The following is a 14,663-nucleotide window of genomic DNA, read 5'->3' as shown; positions in this document are numbered from 1 at the left end:
TTATCTCTTAATAACTAGTCTTTCTGGCCTCCTTCCTATGTACGGCACTACTGTATGGGGGGGAAAGAAGAATTGGTTTTAACTAACCTTCTGTCATGTGCATGTGAGCTGTTGGTGGTACAAGTCTCTCACTTACGTTACTATAAACTTTCAAGTTTATACAGCAGCTTTTTCAGTCTTTAATGGAGAGTGTTCCAATTGGTCATCTTCAGCCTGAGGGAAGGATAAGTGCAGTGCCTATCCTAAGGACCTGGTACCATAAACAGAAAAGCTAGGATGTGCATTTTTTTCTTCTGAGTTCTCTTCAGGCTGTAAACAGAGCCCCGAAGAGAGAAAGGCAGTGGAGAAGAAATGAATCTTGGTAAATGGTATTAAAAACTAGCAGGGAGGGAGATATATGAATGCAGGAAACATAGGGCTGTTAAGTGAGGGAGCAGGCTGTGAACCCAATTTATGCCAGTGGCATGAGGAATGAAATGAGAAAGGTGGCACTCAGTAGATTCCCTTGGCTCCTCATAAATTTGAAAGTGGCTGCCTTTCCTTTTTTAGTAGCTTGTAAAATGCAACCCTGGGACTGTTAGAAGATGCACTGGTGAAGGTGATAGAAATGAGAGAAAATATTTCCTCACCCTGGCCTTCATTTCCCAGATCTGTAATAATTTGTCAGTCAATTAACCAGAGGTCACATATACCTGTAGTCCTTTAAAGAATTACACTTGCATAGAGTGTGTTGTTCAACTTGTTTGCACTTTCAGAAACACACTTGGTGTGATGATATTCTGGATGTCAAAGACAGGAATTTTAATTTTTCAGCATCCTTGCTGCTCTGTGCAGATCAGCACTTCTTTGTTGTATATCCCTGTACATTTAATAGGAGCATTAAGCAGTTAAGAGGAGAAAAGGCAGCTGTTTTGTGTTCTGGTTGTGGATTAGTTGGCTTAAGTCTGGTGGGCTAGTGACTGGTGGCTCTGATCTGATGTACTTCATCAGGATCCTATTCTTTTCCCCCTACTACCTAGTGCTTCCTCTGTCTAGGGACTCCAGTGATGTTGTGATTCAATCAGACCATGGACCGCTGGGGCCTGAAACACCATTATCTTTGGAACCAGCACATGTGTGATGAGTGCTGGCCCTGTGCTCCCAGAGGGTGAGCACGAAGTACTAATGAGATGCTACCAGTGAGATGTGAGGAGCTGCTTTGCGAAGTGAACTGTATGAATTGCGTTTTAAGCTTTGGCAGTCTTTCCCTGCTGCATCCCTCTGTGCTGACATGCAGCCCTCTAAAAGCTGAGGCCTGAGCAAATTTGTCATTGATTTTTCAGGTCACCCAGGAGGGCTGTTGCAGCTGTGTGGTGTTGTGTGCTGTAATTCATCCCTGTTAGGGGGGGGGTGATGAGAGGACCGTCATCGCATGAGGATTTGTTCCAGTTGTACACAAGTGAAGTTTGTGTCTTTTTTGATCTATTTATAAATTCTTTATTGTTCCCAGGGTATGAGAAGACTAACTTATTGGCCTTTCTGTGGGGGTGATCTCCACATGGCCAATGCCTCATTTGAAATAGGTTGTTCTATTTATTTATTTATTGCAAATTCTTCATGATTAAGAGTGGCTATTCTGTTGCCTGACAATCTGAGCACCAGCAAGATCAGGTCTCAACTTTTCTTAGTAATCTGTTCCTCAAGCAAGGTAGCTCTTTTTTAAAAGGGGGCTTTTAAAAGATGTCTGATTTATACAAAGCTCTCAGACACAGGGAGGAGGGTAGGAGAAATCCGGTTGAGGACTGTAGTTGGACTGCATTTCAAATTTGAATGAGACACTTGGATTAAGAGCGATGCTATGGAGTTTTTGGCATGAATCTGAGGTGCCTTGTAGTCATGACTTGGGTTAAGATAGGCTTTCTTCCTTCTGGATTGTATGTCATTTATTTGTGTATGCGTAAGAATAAGTCTGTGCATGGGTGAAGGTAGCCAACCCCCGTGGAGGTGGGCCCAGTTCTTAGGCCATAATTGTGATAATCCTGGTAATAATGTTGGTGGGAGAGATGTGAATTATCTTACTGTTTTATCAAATAAACTATTTAAATGTTGGCAAAGCTATTTCAAAACTCGTGGCAATCTGATCAGCCTCACTTCACTCGCGCCACAGCTTTCTGAAAATGAAACCTTTTCACTGTCTAGTGAAACTGTCTGGCTGAACTTTTAATGGTTTTGTGATGAGGTGCTGTGCTATTCAGCAGGTAATTGGCCTGTGTATAACCCAAAGTGTTCCTATTAGAGTATGTAGGTGAATGACAGTTGGTACTAATTAGATAATGGCTTCAATTTACCTAGATAATAGGGAAAGGTAAATTAGTGGTCTAACCTGTGGGTTAGAACTGTGTCTAGAACTTTTGGAGATTTATTTTATGACAAAGAAGAAGGTGTTGGGAAATATTGCTACAGAGCATCTCCAGTGAAAGAAATCATCTTGTGGTATGCTTGGCTTCTTCTTAAATTGTCAATGAAAGTCCTTTATACTTGTTTAGGGTTGATTAGAGTTGGAACTGGGTGGGAGTAGTTGGTTGTTTTCACAGCAATTCAGTCTCAAGCTGTGGTTGCATTGTTCCAGAGCTGAACTTGAGCATGGGCAGCTGGGCCCCCAGGAGAGAGAGAGAGATGTTGCAGAGCCTCTGGTGAGCCCAGGTTAAACTCAAACATATCCAAGACTTTTATGCACAGAGAGTTGCAACCTGTTCATCTGATATTGCTAATTGCAGGAAGCCCAGGGTGCTTTCTGGTACTGGGATAATCAAATTTGAGACTTGGCTTGTTTTCCTCACAAACTACAGCTTGAACCTGTGATTATCTACTCCAATCTCAGTCATCAGGGTGTCTTGGCTTTTCTTCCATTTTCTGTCCCCCTTTTTTCTCTTCCCCTCCCCTCTTGAAATTCAAGCTTGTGGCTATGAAACTTGATGTGAACAACAAAACTTTTTCGCTTTTATTTACCCACAAATCATCACACGAAATGGAGGCTCTGATAAACTAATGTAGGTTTTTAGCCATGTAGCATCATGCTATAAATGACATAAGTTGTGCTTTCCACAATTTTCTTTCTTTATTCTCACCTATTATCTGTTCCTGCTCACTGAGGTCTGATGCCAGGCACTGGAGTGGGATTCACCTGCCTTGTCTTGTTATTTTAATGTCTTCTAAGCATCAGCTAAGATTATAAAACCTCAAGTGTTCCTTAGATAAATCACTTGCTCCATGTAAGCAAAAGATTGATGTGTCTTGACATTTTATAATCTTTCTGTTTTCACTCATTGAAGCTTAAAATGTATTGCAAAAGACCTCTGTCATTTTTCTGATGACTGCTGGGTCACTGCAGAAAGGAGTAATATCCTCACCTCCTTGCAGTCTTGTTTCTGTGACCTTCAGGAGCCTGATATGAGGTTTTGTTTTCCTCAGGACTGCTCTGGCTTCTGGACAGTTTAAACATATCTGTTACTAAATTATATCTGATGAAGAAGTAAGAAAAGGTGGAATGTGGTTTTATTCTCTGGAATTCCTCATCTGTGTGAGTTGCTTGGTGGGAGCTGGGTGAATTCTTATCAATCAGGACTGTCCTGTTCTCTGTGATGCTACATCTCTGAGCTGCTGGTTTATTATTTGTGTAATGAATCCACTAGCCTCAGCTTTAATCTTACTTAGCTGTGAACAACCTCTATACAGTTTTGATACAAGTCATTCCTATGTGAAGCCAATGCGCAGTACAAGGGAGAATGTGTAGGTGGTCATGTTAGATTTGGGAGCCTACAAAGCTTGTTGTTCTTGTCTTTTCTTATGAAATAGTAGACCGTGGCATCCCGGTACCATCAGGAGTTGATGTATTTCTGCTGAGGGAGAGAAGGAAAACTCAGTTCCTTTCTCTTTCTACTCCGGTGTTCTGAGAGATGCAGAGAAATGTGATCCCTGCAGATAGCCAGGAAAGGACATATGGTGAAAGTGAAAGTCAACTACGGGATCCTGTGCCTGAAGGAATTCCAGATTCAACTAACTTTTCATGCTTCAGGCTTTAAGATGTCTTAAGGTAGTAGTGCTGTATATGTTGCTGCTTTCAGGCAGAAGACCGCACCATGCCCAAAGAATACTTAGCAGCAGGAATGTCAGTGGGTAGTCAGGTTCTTGAATCAAAATGTGTTTTTTGGTGGTCTCTTTTCTTCCACAGAAACATCAAAATTGATGATTCTTTATTGATGGTAGAAGTATTTTGTCAATAGATCTCCCCTTGAAATGAAAACAATCCAATTAATAGCACTGAAAGGAAATCTTTCACAGACTGGAAGATGTACCCAGTTTAAATCCATGTGAGAAATAGAGCCTTCAGTGTGCCAATACTCTTTTTTCTTTTCTTTTTTTTTCTGAATACACTGTTTTATGACAAGCTCTTCCCTTGGTAGGGAGTCTCACGTGTCGGGGAAGGCTGGAGGGTAATGACTATCTGACTGCTGTTTTAGAAGTGCCTGTGTGTGTTAAGGCTGCGGACATGCTACCTAATCCCTGTTTCAAACCACGCTCCTGGGTGGGAGCTGCCTTCAGGATGAAGCTGCTTGTTCATGCTTCTCTCCAGGAGCTGCTCCAGTTGCAAAGGCAAGGGCTGTGGCTTGTGTTGCTCCTGGTCAGGTACTTCCTAATCCAGGTTTGGAGCATACACCACTCCTTTTCTGGTTGGTTTCATTTTTGCCTAGTTGTCCCTATCAGCTAGGGCAGGCTTGCTCTTACTTCTAGGTTCAGCTAAGGCTTAGCCTTTGGGAGCAGGGCAAAGCGACTTTGTGCCAGGAGTATCTTTCCTCCTGGGGGACATTCAGTTCACTGTTAGTTGCATTTAGGGCATAGTGGAAATGTCATTTGTATCATTGTGTTTAAACTTAAACTTGTGTTAAAAACTTCCAAATCATTTAGCCAAACATTTTCAGCATTATTTTCCTTTTAGGAGGATAAGTAGAATTTAAACACTGAGCAAAGGTACACTAATGTTTTTTTGACTTTATATTCTTAATTGTTTTGCTTTTGCTGGTAAAGCTGAATACGTAATCGTAAGTTCAGGGGCTTACTTATTGTTGAAGAGAACTTCTATAGCAGAAATTAGAGAAGTCACTGTGTAATTGATGTCAAGTAAGCCTGAAGTAGTGTGGACTTTTACCTTATTATCTATGATAATGCGAGCTACTCTCAGTGAATGGTCAACAGCCATAGCAGCAGGCTAGCAGATCAAGTAGTTGTAACAAAATGTAGTTGATGATAGTAAAGAGATCCTTCATTTAACGTTCAAGGGCTAAAAATCCCAAAAGTTTAAATAACTTTATGGTTACTATTTAGATGCTGAAAGTATAGTTTAAAAAATGTTCAGCAAAATAGACGCTGACGTCCCCTATTAGTCTGGTGATCTGGCAGATGTGGAAAAATAAGTTCATAAAACAAATGATTAAAACCATGTAAAGGTGAAGAAGCCATTTTAATGATGTGGACTTACAGTTATGATTCATTAGGTGGGCAGCAGAGCTTCTCCTTGGCTTCAGGCAGAAGTCCAGAATTTATTCTGAGCTATCAGCCCAGTCAGTTGTATCTCTGTATGTAGATTGCTGTACTAAAACACAAAAGGGATTTACAACAGAGGAATTACAATTGTGTTGGTCTCTAAGAATGGGCCAAGGAAATTTTGTAGAGAGATATATATTCTGCCAGATCAAGTGATAAACAGGCCATAAAATTACTTCTCTTGGAACAGAAACTAAGCAGGAACTTTGGGTAAGTATGTTGTAGAAAAAGTTATTCCAAGTTTAGTGTTACTCAATGTTTTTTCCCAGTGATGTTCTTTATTTGGCTGTAGAATTTACCCAGTGTGCTCTCCTGTTTGTGCTTCACTCCTACAAAATCTTCTGTTGAGAGCAGCTGGGGAATCAGACTTCAGACACATTTTCCAGTTGTGAATATTCTACTCCTTTACAGTGGATGCATCTTAGATTGAAGTGGCTGTTGAAGGAACGCAGAGTTTGAATCTTGCATGGCACCTTAAGCTCTGAGCTTGATGCAGTAGTACTGTCTTTTAAATAACAGAAGTGCCCAAAAGTGGGTAAAGACCCATCAGCGCAATCAATGGTTTGTAGTCCTTTCCTTTTATAGGATGGCTTCTTGTCTGAAAGCTATTATAATACTGTACTTGAATTGTGTAATCTATGCAGTAGATATTCTTTCCTTCTCAGTGCTCATCCATAACTAACAATGTGCTTAAATAGGAAGGAATGGCCCTGTTTCTTCTGTCTGTCTAACTTAATTAATCCATCTCATTTTTTCAGTAATTAAAACATACAGATCTTTTTTTTTCTTACCCCTGAAGTAGAAGATAGGAGTGCTGAGCATCTGTGTTTGTTCTTGTAGAATCTGTTGGGTTGAATAAAACACCCTCTGGTACCATCCTCTTCAGCTGAAACAGGTGTTTGAAGTTCACCCTTTTCAATGACTTTGAAATGAAGGCAAGGAAAACCTGCAGAGAAAATGAGTGTCAAAGACCTTGTAGGCCTTCTGCTGAAGTTAAATCACTCTCTGATCTCACTCTTTTTAGTCAGTTATTAGGTCTTTTAGCATCTTGTCATTTGAGGATTAGTCTGAACCTCTTAATCATCCCATTCTGATGGTTCCTATCACCCAGTGGTTTAATCCCAGCTTAAATAACAGCTGGCATCATTGCATTGGTATCAAACCTCCTGTTATTCCATTTGTAACATTCTTCACTTAAGTTTTCCCTTCAAAGCATTCCATCCAGTCTGCAACTTGGGTGATGGGAGCTGAGGAGCCTGCTCAAACCTGAGGCAAGCAACAGCACTTGAAGAAGATCTCTTGTTCTCAGATTTTCTGGGTTCATGGAGTAAGGGAAAGCATCACCAGGCTGCCTCTTTGCTAAAACCTGCTGGTATTCACAGACTTCTCACATCAGAATGGGACCTAACATCTGCACCTGCTGAATATCTCAAGGGTTTTGAGAAGACTCCTTTTGGTGTTTGGAAGTGTCATGTGTTTGCACATGAGTAGCAACTGAGGATGTGATTTTTATCACGATGAAGTGAAGAAGCTAAATCTCATTACAGAGTATCGTGTGTGCAGTGATTTGACCTGGGAGGCAGGTTTTGTTTTTTTACACCATTGGGACTGAAACACTGGGTAAATCATTCATCATATGTATGTTTGAGTACCGTATTTATGAGCTACACCTGCACTGATGGCTCATTTTGCATTGGCTGCTTAAAGAAGTATTTCTAGTCTCCGGCTTTTCTGCAGTTAGTTTGGCATGGAGTCTTGATGTCAGGTATTGTCTCACCCTACGGTGCTACATGCAGTCATCTGTCTTCTGTACAGCGTGCTCCCACTAATGAAAATGTTTTGATTTTAGGAAGCTGATCTTTTTTTCATTGGATTAACTTGTCTGTGTTACTTTCTTGTACTTTCAGTTCTTCAGATTTCCCCCCACCCCCCCCTAAAACTGGATTACATATTCTGGACGTGTAGAATTCACGTACTTGTCTTTTTCCAGTCTCAGATCCATAAAGTGCTTATATCTGATCCAGTGTTTAATGTGATTCAGATTATGCAGAGAAGTAATAAGGTCTGCTTTAATTAAGTGCTTGAACGTGTTTCTGAGTGGAGATGTTCTGTGTGGGATGTTCAGAAGTGCCTGTGGTTGAAAGAAGCTCAAGCCCCATTGAAAGTGAAGAGCTTTCTCCCACTGGCATGAGAACATGATGCTCTGCTGCCATTGCTGTCAGCAGTTGTAGACACTTTACCTGAGTGAAACTAAGGGTTTCATTCACCATCATGTTAGTCATGCTAATGAAATCTTAGCCCTTGCTGGGATTTTTATTTTTTATTTTTTTACTATTAGGTTTAAATTCAGGGACTTAAGCCAGCTAGTGAGGGGCTGTTTTGGGCTGGGCCTCTTTCATCCTTCCCAAGAGACATGGTTGGAGGAAGCTGTTTTCCTTGCGCTTTGCAAAGAGACTTGTGTGGCTTCTGACACACAGACTCCTGTTTTGCAGATCCCTTCTTTGCCAGCTGCACAGAAGCCACTCAGTCAACAGGGATCCTTCTGGGCACTCTGAACTCCCGTTCCCGCATCAGGTATGTAGATGGCTGCTATTGATTTATTGATCTGTAATAAAGTTCTGAGCAGTTAATTGCATTTCAATTTCAGGCCTTCAGCACAAGATTTCTTAAAGAGTGGAAAAGACTCGGGCAGTCTATATATAAGTAATGGATTGGGCTGGTTGCAGGGCACTTGCTTACTGCAGTACAAGATGAATGATGTGTGTACTATGTTTTCTATTTTCCTTTGGGGTGGGATGGACTGCAAATGTGTTGTGCTGAGTCTTTTGGGTGTGGGGAGCAGTGAACACTATGTAGTGCTAGAAGCACAGAGGAAAAAAAGGTGCTACAGCCTTATAGCACCATCCTTGTAAACGTATTGTTGATCACCCAGCAACAAATGACTGGGTGACAACTGCATCTTTTTAGGGTAATCTCACAGATTATCAGACCCTGAAATGGGTATACGCTGGATTTTGACACTCAAAAGCAATCTCTACAGCACTGTGTGCATTATCTAGGAATTGTAGGCACATATTTAAGTCAGCACAGGTCCATGGACTTGTGCTGCTTCGTGCTCACTGAGAAGCAGACCAAGGCCTGTGGTGTGACATGGAACTGGAGCCCTGCAATGATGTTAACAAGGCTATCTTTTGACTCAGGTATTCTCATACTGGTATCTGTCAGGAGTGTTTGTGTTACTTGATTTTCATTGACCAGACTATTTGAGCTCTCACTTCCTGGTTCTTTGAGATAAAAGGTAGTTTCTTTGCTTCTATTTATCTATGATTTCAGTATTAGTTTTAACTGGAATTAAGGTTCTTAAGCCCCCTGTTACATAGTTACTCTATGGCAATTGTATCAACTCTTTCTTCATGCATTGTGTTGTCCCTGAAGTCCCTCCATGGCTGCAGTTGTCATAGTACCTCAGGAGGGCTATTTTGTTCGTATAGGCTGCACAGTTAGACTAGGCAGGTTGATTCTGTGCAGTGGCCATGGGATTGATTTGTTTTCTGAATTACTGCGTCAGTACTTGAGAAACTTCTCTTTCCCTTCCCAAAATGAATTATAGATCTAAGTCAGAGGGGTGCAGCAAACAGAAAGCAGGCTTTCAGTGGCTGAACTGACCCAAGCCTCTGCATTGCCACTGACAATTCTGCTGTTTTTAAATGATTGCATGTTTAAGTCATGCAAAGCTTTCAGTAGGCAAGGACTGGAAAAGAGTAGGAGGCTTCTTTGTTTGCTTTGTTACTAAAATCATTTACGGTCACTGTATAATTTGGAGGATAGAGCTTTTAGGAACTTAAGGCTATGTTCACTGCTTTGTCCTTAGCACTGTACACAGCACTGCTCTGTAATACCATGGGAAAAGAAAATTTGTTTCTCTGCAAAAAGTTTTTATATTGAGTCTTCACAGGCTGCAGACAAACACTTCTGCAGTCTTCTAGGGAATCAGAAGGTGCTGTTGGCACCTGTTTGGGCTGACAGTGAATGTAATTGACTGTGGATATAGCATTTGTAGTTTGAATCACATGAAAGAAGTGTGAGCTTCCAAAGTAACATGCAACTATTGAAATCATGCAGTCTGCATTTGGCCAAGATGCCATTCTGACCAGGAGAGCCCACATGGAAGTACAGGAAATTGGCATGCCAACATCTTTCCATCCCTCTCTGCCAGTGAGGCAAATGTCTGCCCATGTCTGTGCAATATTTGCTCACAGGCAAGGAGCATAAAGGAGCACAGATGACAAGCTGTCAGGTTGTGGACAATCTGATGGATCTAAAATAAACCTTTGACCATCAGAAAACATTTTGTCCACGTGCCTGATGTTAGGAATGAAGTCACTGTGGAGGGGAGTAATGCTTTGTTCTCCCTGCTGGCTTTTGGTTTTTGTCAGCTTTTCTTTCTTCATGGCTCACTGCTGACAGGGAGACTGGTTTGCCATGTTAAATACCTTGGGACTGACAGGATGGAGAAAGTTTGCAGGCTCTTTTGACAGCTGTAATCAATAAGAAGTGAAAATCTCACTTGAGAAGCCCTTTTCCAGCTATAAATGGCAACAGAAGTCATGAAGATGAAATCTTGATTTTAGACTATAATGTGAAAACAGGATCAGAAATCTGAGCCCAAGGAAAAGATTTGCAAACCAAGAGCTTCTCTGTGCTCATCTGTGTGCACCTCAGTCAAGGAATGAACCACACTTGATGGAATGGTCTGTCAGACAGTCCTCAAAGATCCTGTGGATGGTTCATAAATGGGAGTTCTGCTTAGCACATCCGTATGTTCTCAAGGCAGAAGCAGAGCTTGCCACAAGAGCTTTCATTACCTTATTGCAGTCTTCTCTGAAAGTCTCAATTACCTTCTAAGAGGTGCAGAATGTCTCCAGCTTTTGTGAGGGTCACTGGGAAATGAGGAGCCATCTAGGCAAAGGACAGGATCAGAATTAATTTCTGAACCAAACTGGCCTATTTTAATAGCAAATCTTTTCCTTGGAGGAAAAAAGTTATTATTTTCCAAATAGATTTAATTGCCAGCAGGCGTGCGTTGGAAATGGGAATAACAATGTTTAATTATGATTAAGGATAGGCAGAAATTTACAGAGCACCTGCTTAATCAAAAATAGGGGCTGAGCAGTGCAGTATTTCCACGCTGTATTATTGGTGACAATGCCAAGTCATTCAGAAAACGCAATAGGAGAAGTTTAGCCTGAGATATGCTCTTGTTTTGTGATGTTGAGTAACTATTTATAGGCTTTTACTGTCATCTTTGCTTTGCAGAATGCAGTTCAGGGGAACAAATACGGCTGTAGTCTGTTTTGCTGAGCTCATACCCTAGCTGCTAATATGGTCAGTGTGGAAATTTATTCCCTTTATGTTACGGGGATTTGTTATTAATAAAAATACAGAGCTTTTGCAAAGGGCTTTGTACTGATAGACCTCAGTGATTTGTGGAGTGCAATTAACCTTGCACTGCAGAAAGGAAGAGCTGTATAACAGAAGCACGTTTGCCCCCATGATGACTTGGCAGACTGGAGGAGAGAGGATCGCAACCCTGGAGCCTTGGTGCAGGGCTCCCTCTGTCTGACCGTGCAGCCTCTGCTACTGCCGGTTAATAGAACTGTCAGTAGTAGCACTTCTCCTGAGGATGTGTGGAAGGTTTTCATTTCCCCAGATATTAATCAGGTACCTTTTTGTCAGCACTAAATTCACTTTAAAGAAGAGATACAAAAATAGAGCATCTTTTTGTATTAGTTATCATACATCCTCTGGCAGCATCTTTGCCAAATGCATAAAGGAATGCAATTAATGGCTGCCCAAGAGATTTATTCTATTATCCTGACTAGCTTATTTCTAAAGTAGCTTGACATTTTATTTGTCTGACTTATCTGTTGTTGTAGGGAGATTTTGTTTTATTACCCTTGAGAAGACTGAAATGTTAAACAGGAAACACGGGAGCTCCTTTCATAACTCTGTGTTTTTCCCCTGTAAAATGTGAACTCAGGCTGGAGTGTCAGATCTGCAGTAAAGGAGAAATCTGGGATCGTGGCTGGGACAAAATGGTGCTCAGGAGGTTTAGATTTGATTACGGACAATATCCCAGAGTCTCCATGCTAAGCTGCTTATACATCAATCCTGTTTTAAGCCCTGCACACCTCTCAGACCTGAAATTCAAGCTGAGCTTTGTTTTTCTCTGGCCCTGCCAACATCTCAGCTTCTGCAGCCTCTGAATGGGCAGCACCGCTGAGAAGGAGCACCGTAGAAATGAAGTTTGGTTCTGCTCCCAGAGCAGATTTAGGACATTGTAGGACAGATGTAATTTAATGTACCCACTGGTGTTGCTGCTGTGTATATAGTGTTGGTAAAGGGAAATGCAGTGGCATCCCAAAAAAGCTCAGCTTTTTGAGAAAAGTGATAGGACTGTAACAAAAGATAATGGTACTGTTGCTTATTTTAATTACAGTAAGTAGGCCACACGCATGCTTAAAGCCTTGGAAGGCAGAGGAAAGTTTAGGAATAATAATAATAATAAAGCCTGGAATAAGTGCACAATGGGGGAATCTCTGTTTCCGGATCAGTCCCTGTGTTACTACAGCTCTTTGGTGTGGCTGCTTACTGTCTGAGGGATATTGTATTTGTGTCTGTTTTTTAGTCCCGCATGATGTTAGTATTTCTTTTCTGGGTCAACTGATTCTGTGTTTGTCGCAGTCAAAGCTATCTTGTAACAACGGTGCTAAAAAGGTAGAGTCCGGCTTCTGAAAAGCAGTGGTGACAAGATTGGCTTATAGTGGATGAAAGGACTGACAGCAGAGAACTTCTATTTCATTTATTCAGAATGATTCTGAATATTAGCGTGCTGACGCTGAATGTTGGCTTTCTGATTTAGGATGTGGATTTTTATTGTCTTGAAAAACAAGGCAGAATTGATCAACTCGGTTCATAAAGTGATTTTTAGGGTTTTCTTTATTTCTTAATTAGTTTCCTAAATGAGTGGCCACGTCCTCTGGGTTCTTAGGATGCTGCACGTCCCTGGGGTGCTGAAAAAGTCTGATGTTTGATGTCACCTCAAGAATAACAGAACTCCAGATGAGTCACTCTTAGCTGCCCAAATGGTAAAGCAGATCTCTGAAGACTTGATACAAGAGTCAAGAGCTGAGTGGAGCATTCTGAAAGGACTTGTGTCTGAGTAGGCTTTGCCTTACTTCACTGGTGGTAGATAAAAGCTGGCTTTTAAACTCCTTGGAGACTCTCATGAGCTATGTCTATGGAAGTGATGCTAATGGATGTAATACATCTGGAAAATGCTACTGTTTCTGGGATGATAGGTTTTCAGGCCTGGTCTGTGTCACAAAAAGCAGTTAAGTGGGACTGCAGTATGCAGGGGCAAAAATCTCTTGCCTTTGCTTTTTATACATTTTCTGTTGTTGCTGAACTTGATGGACAGCTTTTGGATCGCACAACTCTACATTAAATGGACATCTTATCATGAGAACTTCTTTCTTTAAGCAAAGGGGCTGTGAGAGGCTGCTCTGAATGATCAGGTGTTTGCCAACTGGAGCTCTGCCAGAATAAGTTGAAGCTTTTGAAGTGTTGGAAAAGATGAGGAAAGAAGAACTCTGTGCTGTAGGCAGCGAAGTTTGCATGAAGGACCCCAGGAACAAGTCATACAATATGTTTAGCAGATCAAATAATCCTTCTCTCTGCTATTTTGCCCAGCCTGCACCCCCCTCTTTAAAAGTGAACACATTTTATTGGCAGTTTTAACTTCTCAGCAGTGTTCAGAGTAGTAGAGTTTTGTAATGTGAGATGGTGTTTTACTTCTGGAACTCTTTTTTCTCCTCTCAGTTTAGCTAGGACATTGCTAGAGGAATTGGAGAGGAGGGAGTGAGATGACAAGGAGGCAGCACCTCAGTTTTCTCTCTACTGCTGAGTTTAGACTCGCACTGTGAGATGGGAGCCTGACTTAGGTCCTTACCTGCAGTCTTTTTACTCGTATACTCTGGCAGAGTCAACGTGATCTCTGAGCCTGTTTCCTTTAACCCAGTTTATATTATTGGCTTGCCAGGCCAGAATAAAAAATCTATTAATAATATTGTGCACCGTGCTCAATCAGAGATACGTATTTATCTTCTCCTTGACTTTGGTGAACAACACCAAGTTGCAGCTGTGCTTGCCAGCTCCTTTCCTAGAGAAAAGATTTCTGTGTGATAAGTTAATCCTAAAATCAGCCTACCTGTGGATTTTTTCCCTGGTTCAGCTACTCTAGGTTAATTATACTGATATAAAGTCCCATGAGGATGTGTTTGGGAATAAAAGGAAAAGCTGAATTCAAGTAACCACTTGGAAATAGCCACTGATTCATTTCTAAGCATACTTGGACCTACAGTGTTTACATCTGGTATTTCTTCTGTAGCTCACAGCTTGCTTACAGTAGCTCAGAGATAATTGCTGACAAGCCAGGTTCAAAATTGCATGCTTTCGTTTTATTTAAACAACAGAAGCAAACAGTTTTCTCACCTCTTCATCTAAAACTGTGCACCTCGGACTGAAATGCTGTACTGCGTATCTGTGTGCTTGCTCCACAAAACTGCCACCCTTTGGTCCATCTCTTTGTAACAGGACAGTTTAAATGTGGAAACATCTCCTGTCTGACAAAGATGCTTGGTTCAGAAAAATGGGAGGTGGTGGTCAGTATGTCACATGAGGAAAGATTTGAGGGGCTGAGATGTGTCAAATGGAAGAGACTCAAGAAAGACAGTGGAATGATATTGAGGGAAAAAGTCCATTTTACTAATGTTTTATTAATGTCTCTAAGGGAGTGTAAACAGGAGACAGTGTAGAGGGAAGCTGCAGGGACCTGGTGAAATAGGAATGAGCTGCTGATGCACAGAGGTTACTCAGTGACTTGGGATGGGCCAGGCTCCCTGCTCGCCAGAGCTGGAGCTCTGCTAACTTTAGCTGTCACGCTGTCCCCGTTCGCTTCAGCAGAGAGCTCAGCCTTCATTGCTCAGACGTTGCTGTCTGCTGTGGCCACCCACTGGCCTGTG

At 41.5% G+C, this 14,663-nt stretch overlaps 1 protein-coding gene across 9 annotated transcripts in view; it reads left to right on the top strand.

The window, feature by feature from the left end:
• TSPAN4 (tetraspanin 4) overlaps nucleotides 1-14,663 on the top strand; it is a 378,614-nt gene that overhangs the window by 119,665 nt on the left and 244,286 nt on the right. For all 9 annotated transcript variants that reach the window (XM_072339188.1, XM_072339195.1, XM_072339186.1 and 6 more), the window contains one exon: nucleotides 8,073-8,154. The gene's annotated coding sequence lies outside the window, so the exon portion shown is untranslated. The remainder of the gene's footprint in view (nucleotides 1-8,072; nucleotides 8,155-14,663) is intronic.

This window comes from Excalfactoria chinensis, chromosome 5, assembly GCF_039878825.1.
Source record: "Excalfactoria chinensis isolate bCotChi1 chromosome 5, bCotChi1.hap2, whole genome shotgun sequence".
Taxonomy (NCBI): domain Eukaryota; kingdom Metazoa; phylum Chordata; class Aves; order Galliformes; family Phasianidae; genus Excalfactoria; species Excalfactoria chinensis.
This window is presented reverse-complemented; position numbering and strand designations above follow the sequence as displayed.